This window comes from Sciurus vulgaris, assembly GCF_902686455.1.
Source record: "Sciurus vulgaris genome assembly, chromosome: 19".
In the NCBI taxonomy this organism is placed as follows: Eukaryota; Metazoa; Chordata; class Mammalia; order Rodentia; family Sciuridae; genus Sciurus; species Sciurus vulgaris.
Genome location: NC_136480.1, coordinates 547493 through 558920, shown reverse-complemented (window position 1 = coordinate 558920; position 11428 = coordinate 547493).

Sequence of the window (11428 nt, the reverse complement as noted above, 5' to 3'; positions counted from 1 at the left end):
TCCCCCCGCGGCCGGCCTTTCTGCTGTTGTTTGCTGTAGATTTTTGAAACAGCCCTGGCGACGCCCCGATTGGCTCTCGCCCTTGGCAACGGCCGTCGCCATGGTTACCGGCCCCTGGGCGCCAATGGCCGAGGCCGCGCCCGCCCGGGCGGGGCCGCTGGTTGCCGGGACGCGGCTGCGGCCCCGCCCTCTTGGCCGCCCGGGGCGCGCGACAATCGCTCGGGCTCCGCGCGTCCCCGGGGCCTTTCTTGGAGGGGGAGGGGGCACAATAAAGACATTGTTGGAACCTTTGGACCGTCCTCGTCTTCTGCCGAGCGGGATGGGGAAGGGGACGCGGTTTGGGTGGGTGGGCCCGGGGTCCTCGCACCCGCATCTGTAAGCAGGAGGCCTGAAGCGTGCCAGGAACCACCGGCAAGGGACGGTGCCTGCAGGGTGAGGGGGGACCCGGCCGATCCCAGGAGGAGCCTCCGCTGCCTTCTGCGAAGGCTGCGTGAGATCCGCCTGGAGGCGGGGCAGGGGACGGTTCGGTCCTCCCGGGGCTGTGAGGCTGCCCCTGCACCCGCCCTCTAGCACGCCTGTCGGGGCTGGAAGTTGGTCAAGGTCCCCAAGTCTCTATCAGGGGACCCCAGCGGGCAGCCACAGGTTGCTTCTCTTAGGGCTATTCTGAATCTGGAGCAACCAGGTCCTGTCCCAACAGGACCTCCCTGGAGGTGTGGCCCCAGCCTGGCCCTTACTCTTCCTTACCTGTTGGCCCATCTGGAGCCGCAAAGGGGACCCAAGCTTACTGAGGAGGTGGAAGGCCCTGGGGGCCGGTGGGAGCCAGCGAAGGTTCTGGAATAGGAGCTATGTACACACAGGCGGGCAGAGGAGCTCTTTCTACCCAAGTGGAAAGGACTCCCAGAAAGGGTGGGGAGGCCTTTGGCAATAGCAGTGGGAGAAACCCCGGCCTCCGGGTCCCCCTGACCTGGCCCTGGCCGCCGCCACCACCCACCCTGACACGGGTGGGCTCAGGAGGCAGACCCCTGGGCCGCCTGGGCAAGTGGCCACTCCCGTGTCTAATCTTCGCAGCTGGTGGGGCTTCTTCCCTGCCGAGCTGAGCCACAGGCCGCCCTGAGTTCCACAGGCCTGGCCTGCCCAAGCTTCCTGGCCAGGGGGGACACAGCTGTCCCCACGTCCCTCAAGCCCACCATGGCCCTCTTGGCAGAAGTTCAGAGAGATGTGTAGAAGCAGGTTGAGCCTTGGTGACAGGGAGAGCAGGGGTCCCTGACCTTAGGGCACAGCTCCTTTGGGAACCCAGGAGGTAGGCAGGCCTGGGTCTGGGGAAGAGCCCCCGTCAGGCCAAGAACAGCGACAGTCACTTACAGCTCTGACTGGGGGCACTGTGCCCTCAGGTCCTGTCCCTTGCCGCCTATGAGGCCAGCCAGTGGCCGCCAGCAGCCAGCAGGCCTGAGACCTACCCAGAATTCTAGGGTGGTGTTACTGACCAGCTAAGTGTGATGCGTCAGAGGACACCCTCAGGCACCCCAGCAGACCCAGATGCCACCTCTGCCCCAGGTGTCCAGATCTGAATTCGGGGGGTTGGCAGGGACTCTGCCTTCTGACCAATTTCTTTGCGGTCCGAGAGGGTGAAGGAGGTTTCTGCCTCCCACCTGATTGTTCACTGAATACTCCACGGTCTGCGGGCTCCTAGGGTCCCCCCTTGAGTTCCTGCACCCTAAATGTCCTCCCAAAACTCATGTGCGGAAGGCTGGGCCCCGGCTGATGACGCTGATTGAGAGGTGGTGGAAACTTCTGGAAGCAGCGCCCATGGAAGTAAGTTAGGTCATTGGGGGCGTGTCCTTGAAGGGGGTATGGGGCTCCAGCCTCTTCCTCCCTCCCTCTCTGCTTCCAGGCTGCCATGAGGTGAGCAGCTTCTTCCACTGAGTGCCCCCCACCATGATGTTCTGCCCTGCCACAGGGCCAAGACACCGTGGACCGAAACCTCTGAAACTGCTAGCCAAAACTAACCTTTTGTCTCTTTAAAGCTGATTTTCTCAAGTATTTTGTCACAGTGACGGAAAGCTAAAATGCCATGTATCCTTTGGGGACATGGCATGGGCGCTAACGGGCCCTTCAGGTTGTCCTTAGGGCTTCATTGTCCTTCCACATTTCTTCCTTAAATCTGCCCTTTGCTGTTCATGCCACCTGCCATTCCCAGTCTGTTCCCTGCCTCCAGGTTCCTCTTATTTTCGGTCCTGGAAGATGGAGTCCTCTGACTTTGTCTTGTCCACCACAAGGCCTGCACCCTCCAGGAGCACCTGAGTACTCCGTGGACTGCTGAGGGAGCACTTTAATTTCCCTTTGGGGACCTAGCTCACCCTGCATTCCAGGGTCAGGCTGCAGAACTCTGGGGGTCTGAATACCCCTCAGCCCAGGGATAGTCAGTCATGTGACCCAAGACCTGGCCAAGGTGTGTTCAGTCAGTTATTCACCCAGCCACAGCAATTGAGGTCAGAAATAGATTCTTGACCCCAGTAGGTTCCATGATAGCCAATCCTGGGACTTTTCCTGGAACTACGGGGAAACAGGTGATTTTTCCCCTCTGGGATCACTAAGTGGTAGGGACATGGGACCAGGATAGCTAGTGACTATCTTTGAGCATCACCCGAAAAAGGACAAAAATTGGAGCCAGTAATGAAGGAGTGAAGACATGAATGGAGTTGCTGGATCCAGCCATGCCTGAAGCTCAGACACATCTGACTCTGATGTGAGCGGCTACGTTGCTGATTGCATAAACTAGTTGGGATTGGGTTTCTGTCGCTTGCGTCCTGGTCTCTTACTCCTTGGACTCACCTTCCCTCCCTGCACTCATATCTTGGATAATGTCATCCCTTCAAATGATGGTTCCTCCAAAACCATTCTTCCAGAATCTCTCTGTACCCACTCGTCAGCCCCCGCCTCCTCACCCAGACCTTCAGCTGGGCTGCTTACTGACTTTATGGGGTCTCCCAGGATGGACCCCTGTCCCTGAGTAGCAGCCTATGCCAAAGCCATCTGACCACACCAGGGACAGATGAGCTCTCGCACCTGGACGGCTGAGGAGGGGTTTTGAACCTCATGTCAACAGCCCCTCCCGTTGCTGAGAGGCTGAGACCTCACAGCCAGCAAGTGGCCAGCTCAGGATTCTACCTGACTCTACAGCCTGTGTGTCCTGCCCTGAAGTCACACTCAGTTGTGGGGGAAGGAATGTCCACGATCCATTTACTTACTGTGTCCCCAAAATTGGCATCAAGGAGTCCCCGTTCAGTTGAACACTCAAGCCACCCGACACTCTTGAGTAAGGACATGGTACATGAAGGTTCAATCAGGACTGAGCTTCCATCTGTAACCTTTAGTCAGGAGGGAGTTGGGGGCAATCGAGAGGCTGAGGCTCAGGATTCTGGGCCTGGCTGCGCTGGGGTTTCGGTCTAGAGCAAGATTCCTCTCCCCGCTGGATGTGGTGGTCCACGACTGTGAGCCAGGCGCTGGGGAGGCTGAGGCAGGAGGATCGCCAGTTGGAGGCCAGCCTCAACAACTCAGCAAGACCCTGTCTGTAAAGAATCAGAAGGGCTGGGGACGTGGCTCAGTGGTGAAGCACCCCTGGGTTCAATCCTTGGGACCAAAAAACAAAACAAAAAAAATTCTCTCTTGAAGCCTGAGTTTCCTCATCTACAAATGAAGCCAAGGAAGTCTTGTTCGAATCACTCACCCGCTAAAGAGAAAGGCTCTCGACACACCGCATCCAGTCAGGGAACCCCCAGGCACCCCCTTCCTCACAAGAGGCTGGTTCGGGCCTTCCCGGGACCCTCTTTAGGATCTTCCTGGGTCCTCGGGTCTGATGGCCCCCCCGCCACCAGACAGCCCTGCATAAGTTGCCAAGGCTCTGTCCCAGGTGGTCCCTCTTGAGTGTCCCGGGGAAGATGGCGTCCCTACCCCGTCTACTTCCCTGACCAACGAGGCCTGAACAGGGTGGGCTGGGGGGATGGGGCACACTAGGCACGGGGGTGCTGACAGCTTCCTGTTCTAGCTCTGGGTGGTGGACCCCAGGTCACATCAGCTGTTCTGGCAATTTCACCAGTCACATGGGCGCAGCAAGGTCGTTTCTTTGCCCAGCAACACTACTGGGGCCACTTGCGGCTTGCAAGATGGATGCGGATAACTGGGTGCAGTAGTGCACGCCTGTCCTCCCAGCGACTTGGGAGGCTGAGACAGAAGGATTGCAAGTTGGAGGCCAGCCTCAGAAATTTACCGAGCCCCTGAGCAATTTAGTGAAACTCTGTCTCTAAATAAAAATTTAAAAGGGCTGGGGGTTTGGCTCAAGTGTCCCTGGGTTCAATCCCTGGTACCAGAGTTCCTTAGACAGAGGACTGAGTGCCTTTTAAGCATTTTCTTTGAGGCTGAGTCTCCATGACCAGTGGAGGTTTGAAGTCAATCCACGGCAGGCAGCAGCCCCCCAGGAGCACAGGCGAAACCCAAAACAGACTGAGCCCTGTGTCCACTCTGTGCTCTGACCTGGGCATGAGGGCAGCCTGCAGAAGCAGCTGCAGGGACCCTTGTTCCCAGAGCTAAAGGCGCCCCCGTCTGACTCAGGAGAAACGGGGAGGATCCTGGGAAAGCAGAGCGATGGAGGTCCAGGTGCCTGGCTCCGCACCAGGAGGTGAGTCAGCAGCCCTGCAGGCTACAGCTGCTTCCTTCCAAATCGGGCAAGAATCTGCACCCTGGCCCGCCCCAGGGAACTATGCAGGGAGGGGATTCTGGGAAATGTAGTTCAGCCTGGCCACGTGGCTGAGAAACAAAGCCACCACAGTTCCAAAGTTAGGAAATGGGGGTGCAGGGACCAGCGGTGGCGGGGAGACCAGGCCAGGCTCTCCCACACAGAGGTTGTGGCACCAGGCCAACAGAAAGGGACAGTGACTTCCCAGCTCTTGCTGATTGTTGCTAAGTGACCGCGGGACAGTGTCCCATTTGTATTCAAACTGTGTCAGGAGCCCTCCTGAAAGTTTGTGCTTGTCCAGAGACTGGGAGTGGCCTGGCCCGTCCAGGGAGACGGCCTCTGCCTGCTGGTTAGTTACTGATACGGGAAGTGACAAACCCCACACAGCCGGGCCTGACGAAAGGGCGTGACAAAGAAAGGCACCGCTGAGGGCCATCCCTGTGCAGCCCCTCCCAGGGACACAGCAGTCTCTAGAAAGGAAGCCGCAGCAGCGATCCTTCCCCAGACACGTCCCTTCCCAGGGACGGAGCCACGGGACCCTGAGGGAAAGGAGACGCTGAACGCTGACCCCAGGCCCTTGTTCTTCGCCACGTAAAAGTATCACCCAGTGAGGACAAACTTCTAAATCCCCATGAACCTGTTTCCTGAGTGCGCAGACTCATAGGCTCACCAGGCCACCCCCCAAAGTGACCCATACAAACCCAGTCCCTGTCTTTGTTCAGTGACTCAGTTTCCACCAGGAAAGTGGGCCCACCGGGCCGTCCGGTCCCCGCACCCGTTCCTGAATGAACGGCTGGGCTGATCCCTGAGGTCTGCGGCCCGTTGGGTCTTTCTGTGCTAACGCTTTGGTTCCCTGACTGGGGATGGAGAGCGAGGTGACATTCCTGACTTCAGTTAAACCCTGAGGAGTTCTGGAGGCTGACCTGCATCTGCTGGCACCCCCTGGGGTCCTCTCAAAGCTGGGAGGACCCCCGCCACGGCTCCGCACTGGCTGCGTCCCCACCCTGCGGGACAGCGGCCTCCCCTGCCCTGCTGTGTACCTCACGCGGGAGGCATTGGGTGGGACAGAGATGGGGGGCCCAGGACAACCGAGTCCAGCCACCAGGGCAACTCTGGTGCTGCGCTAAGGTCTTGGGTCTGACATGTAACTCAACAGCCCTCGGGGACCAGACGCCAGCCACCCACTACTCGGTGCAGCTTCGTGTCACACATCACACCCTTCGCTGGCCTCCCGGGTCAGGGACCTCCTTGCCATTTTCCTTCTGAATCCACCCCGGCCTCTGGTCTCTTCAGAGAGGTCGGACCCCGTCGCTCAACTAGGACCCTGTCCCTTATACGTTTCCTCTTTGCTGGACAGAGATGCCACCCCGAGGCTGACCGGGACGGGGTCCCTTAGCACTGGGATTGAGGCCAAGATGTTTCCCCTGTCCCATGTGGGGAAGTCCAGTCCAAAACTGGCATGTTGGTGGCAGAAAGAGTGCAGGGGACGCTTTGAACTCTGTTGTCACCTCCTCTGCCCAGGCTCTCCAGGATGGGAGCTCCCCCATCGATTCCCAGGGGCACCCGTGGGCTGTCCCTCCACCTAGGGTTAACCCCTCTCCTCCCTTCTGACCTCCAGATCAGACGCCGCCTGAGGCTGGGCCCTCGAATCTGGGCCACGGTTGGAACCGGATGGCCAGCACACGTGGCCCAATGTGGCACGGTGGGTACAGAGGTCCTGCAGGCCTAGAGACAGTGAGCCCCACGTGGCCGGCGCTCGGAGCACCGGCCTCCACCCGGCCCCTCCCTGATCAGCCTTGTGCTGCGACACAGCCACGCGGGACTAATGGACAGTCCCTCATTCACAGCCCCGGAGATGGCGGGTGGCCCCTCCTTACGGACCCAGGGTCCCCCATCCGACTCCCCTCCCCAAACCCCACCCTCTCTGCCCTTCGCTGTCCCCTCCCTGACACGGTCAGAGAAGCTCCAGCAAGACCTATGCGCCCTCTCAGGGAGCAGCAGGGGCTGAGGGGGCCGCCCGACTTCCTATCCCCTCCTCGGTGACAGCTATGTCCCCAGTAGAACATGAATGAGGCCCATTTTCTGAAAACCCAGCCAGGTTTAGGAAGGCGTTCACCTGTGGCCAGGTAGCCCAGCTCCCTGGGGCACGCGTATTATACATCAGCTGCCACCCTGGGGGTGACAAGTGGCCCGTCTGGCAGGCTGCTTGAGGTCCTGCCTGGCAGCAGATGCCACCATGCCTGCAGTTGAACCTGAATGGACGTCGGTTCCAAGTCGGGATGACCTCAGACCCTGGGTTACCGGGTCCCTTGCCTTCTTGAAGAAATGTCAAAAAAATCTGCCACCCGAGTAAACCGGGAGGAGCTACAGGAAATGACCCGGGGACCTGATGAGATTCCTGCCCTACTTTTGGTCCCACTTACTGAGGCCACCACCAAATATGCAAATTTGGATGTCCACGGCCCTGGTGGCGGTGTCTCTATGCACTTGATCAGCGGACCTGCACCTGATCAGCAAGAAACTCAGACTCCTAGAGAAGTTCCAGAACTTTCCAGAAGCACTTTCTAAACACTGCTTTCCAGACCTTTAGGCAGCGGGAAGATAAGGCCGAACAGGAGAAGGGGGAGCATTAGCTTCTGGCCTGGGGCATCCAGGGACCCCGGACAGCCACCGCCCCACCAGGGCTGCTAATGCACCTCCTGGGTCCTGTTTCCACTGCGGACAGACTGGACATTGGGATGAAAGCTGGTCCAAATCCAACGCCCCCGTTCAAGCCCTGTCCCAATTGGGGACAATGGGGATGCTGGAAGGTGGGCTGTCCCCAGGGAGAAGCACCCACTGCCGGGTATGGGTGACCGCCTGCTTGCAGCAGGCTCAGCCAGCGCCCAGCACAGGCGTTATTTAAAGGTAGTAACACAGACTCCTCCCGGGAGGGACAAGGGGACCACGCTGGACACTTCTGGAGTCCCCGCAAGAGAGGGCGCCCTGCCCCTTTCACAGACTAAGGTCCCCTTTCTTCTCCTGCTCTGTCCCCTCCTCTCTCTCCTGCCTGTGTGACCAGGCCCGGGAGACCTGGTGAGGGACGCAGGGGGACGGCCAGAGGGGGCCACCTGCGTCCCGCCTGCAGCCTTCGGGCGGGTGGCGGAGGCGGGTGGCCTTGGTGATCCAAGGGCTCTGGAGCCGGCGCCGTCCCAACCCCAGGCGCGTCCAAGGACCCGGGCGCAGACCGGCCTCCCCATCACCGCTCCATCCTAAGTGGCTTCGGAAGTGTGGCCGCGCAGAGTGGCCGGCGACCCTGGCGCGGGAGCGGGGCTCGCAGCCCGGCTTCCCCCGGGGACCCTCGCCCTGCAGCCCTGGTCCCCGGACCCCAGAGCGACGTGGCCTCCCCGAGCAGGGAACGTCCCCCTCCAGCTAAGTCGCCGTTCCTTGCAGCCTGGTGGCCTCGGGCGCGTGGCCTGCCAACCAGGAGGCGAGGCGACGCCCGGCCGAGCTCCGCGGGCCGCCTCGTCCCCAGCGCGACCCTCCGGGGCTGAGCGCGGCGGGAGGAGGCGTCGGCGGGGAACCGCGGTCGCCAAGCAACGCGGACACGCCGCCGCCCGTGCCGCGCATGCGCCTCGCGCCAGAGCCGCAGCCGGGCCGCGGTGCTGGGCTCCGCGAAGATCCGCCGCCTGCACCCCGGTCAGCTCCTGGCTCCTCTGCGCGGTCTTAGGAGTGAGTGTGGCCGTGCAGCGAGGCAGTGGCCCCGGAAGCTGGGGCGGAAGGAGGAGCCTGCAGGTCCAGCCCGTCACCCTATTGGCGGGCAGGGAGGGCTCAGCCTTGACCTCGAGGACCCATCGCCGCTTCCCCCTTTCAATCCCTAGAAAGGAAGCCACGGCATGGCATTGACTCTTCCCCAGTGCTGTCACTGTCCCCAGAGCCCTTTGATTACCAAGATTACCTGCTTATACTAAGTTGCTGAGGCTGGCCTCCAACTTTGGATCCTCCTGCCTCAGCCTCCCAAGCCTCTGGGATGACAAACATGTGCCACCACGCCGGGCCAGATTTGATTAATTTCCCATGGCCATGGTGATCTTCAAAAGAGAATAAAGTTCGAAGAAATGACTGTGAAGTATAATGCTTTTATTCTTTTTAGATAAAGAACGATTTGTGAAGGAATGACAAGAAAAATGGCTACCTTGGTCGGGTAGTTAATTCTAGAAATGTCATGAAAATTTTTGAGGGGAGGAATGTAGAAGTGAGGGGAAGATAAGGATTACTTCAAAGAATGGTTTATTCAGGTCCGCGGCTACTCCAGTCACCAGTCTCTGAGGATCAAGGCTATTTTCCTGGCCTTGGTATGTGAAGGCCATCCTTCCAAAGAACCTTTGTCTTGGTATTTTGCAGGAAACAAAAGAAAAGTCGTTTTTTTGTTTTTGTTTTTGTTTTGTTTTTTTAACCAGGAATTGAACCCAGGGACACTTTACCCGTGAGCCACATCCCCAGTCCTTTTTTGTGTTTTATTTTGAGACAGAGTCTAGGTGAGTTGATTAGGGCCACACTAAGTTGTTGAGGCTGGCCTCCAACTTGTGATCCTCCTGCCTCAGCCTCCTGACATATGCCCGCCATAAATGGCCTTTTTTGAAAACTTTTTCTCAATAATTTCAGCTGTAAATGGTTCATATACCAGTTTGATATATTTTGAGATGGCGGATCTTAACTCTTTCAGGATTCTGGGAGGTTGAGGCCTCTCTTGTGTCTACTTCCTAGCAAAACACCAGCAGCCCTCCTGGCCCGTCCCGGCAGCAAGCAAGATCCTGTCTAAACTCTCCAATTTGGGACACTCCTTCTTGGGTCTAACCTCAATTTACCTGTGCCAAGCCACATGCCCCTGGTCAAGCTCCAGAGGATGCCTGGGACCCAGGCTCTACCTGGACACACCCAGACAGGCCTGTGAAGGCGGTGCTGTTTGTTTTTTGAGATTTGGTAAAAACAAAGGTTAGAAGATACTCCAAGCTGGGCTTGGTGGTGCACGCCCCTAATCCCAGCAACTCAGGAGGCTGAGGCAGGAGGATTGCAAGTCGGAGGCCAGCCTCGACCATTTAGGGAAATCCTGTCTCAAAAGGAAAAAAAAAAAAAAAAAAAAAAAAAAAAACCCAGAGAATGGGATCCTAATGAGAATAAGTTATACTCCAAGTATGTATCATATGTCAAAATACAGTCTACTTTCATGGCTATCTGCAAAGAACTCCAAAAAGAAAGAAAAAACAGAAAGGGCTGGGGGTGTCGCTCAGTGGCAAAGCGCTGGGTTCCAACCCCAGCATCACAAAAACAAAACCATTTCTTAATAAAGCCACCAAACTCCACGTCGATCAGTGTGCAAAAGAAGGCCCTGTCCTCCCCAGCGCGAGGTCCCTGAGTACTGTCTGTCACCACCACGGGCGACCCCCTCCCCCTCAACCGGAAGGGAGGATGCTCAAAAGAGGAGTTAAGGACAGCAGGCCGGGAGGGCGGCCTCCGAGCCGGCTGGGCGGTCAGCGCCGGTCTGGGTCCGGCTGGCTGGCGGCGCCCCACCGGCTCCCGCCTGGCCGACCCGCTGCGGGCAGGATGCCCGGCGCGCACTCCCATTAGCAGGGCCCGGGTCGGCGCTGCCCGCTGATTGGTGGAAACTCCGATCCCTGATTTGCATAGGGCCCCAGGCCCGCGCCCGCGCAGGGGGATCCTCACCCGCCCAGTGCGCAGCGGCGGAGCGCTGGCCCGCCACGCCCTGTGCTCTCTGGTCGGCTCCCTCCAGGCCTGCTTTCTGCCAGTCCGAGTGGGACAGAGGTTTGGAGGCTCCTTCTTCCTTGATGCTCCAAAAAGGAAGAGCGGCCTGGCGTGGATGCTCCTTCTGGCCCTTTCCATTTGAATACCTGGCAAGGCCCCGCCCCGTGTGGCCCTCTGGGACCCTGGGCACTTTGTTCTGCTCTTCAGCAGAAACCTGGCCAGGAACCCTCAGCTCAAGCAGCCCCCTCGCCAGGCGCGGTGGTGCACACCTGTAATCTAAGTGGCTCTGGAGGCTGAGGCAGGAGGACTGCAAGATGGAGGCCAGCCTCAACAACTTAGCGAAGCCCTGAGCGATTCAGCAAGACCCTGTCTAACAAAACATAAAAAGGGCTCGGGGTGTGGCTCAGTGGTTTGAGTGCCCCTGGGTTCAATCCCTGGTACTGAAGGGTCATGGAAAATAATATTCCCCAAGAAAAACGAGGGACGGTGTGGCGCAGGAGGAGGGAGGGGAAACCAGCCAAGCATTAACCTGCCAGTTACTCCTGTCCCCAAAACACAGGGCCTTGAAGGAAGGAGGCAGATACGGAATGCTGGGCTCTGGCCTTTGACCTTCCCCACGCAAATTAGCCCTAAACGGAGGCTCGGCAAACATTGAGACTCCGGGACACAATGGATCGCAGAGAAAGGAAAGCAATGGCGAGACGTGGGCCTCGTCCCTGGGGACCTGGGCTCCTGTCTCCCCAGGTGACCATGAGCTCCAGCCTTTTACAGCTGCCCTCCTGAGCTAAAGTCCAACCCGCTCGACTAGCCCCTGACTGTCCAGCTGCACATGCGCAGTTTCCAATGAAAACATAAAACCCAGACTCCGATGACCGGGGCCACCTCCACACCCAGAAAATGGGCCCCCGGGCCTGATCGGTGGACCTGGCTGCAGAATAGAGGAGAGCTTGCGGA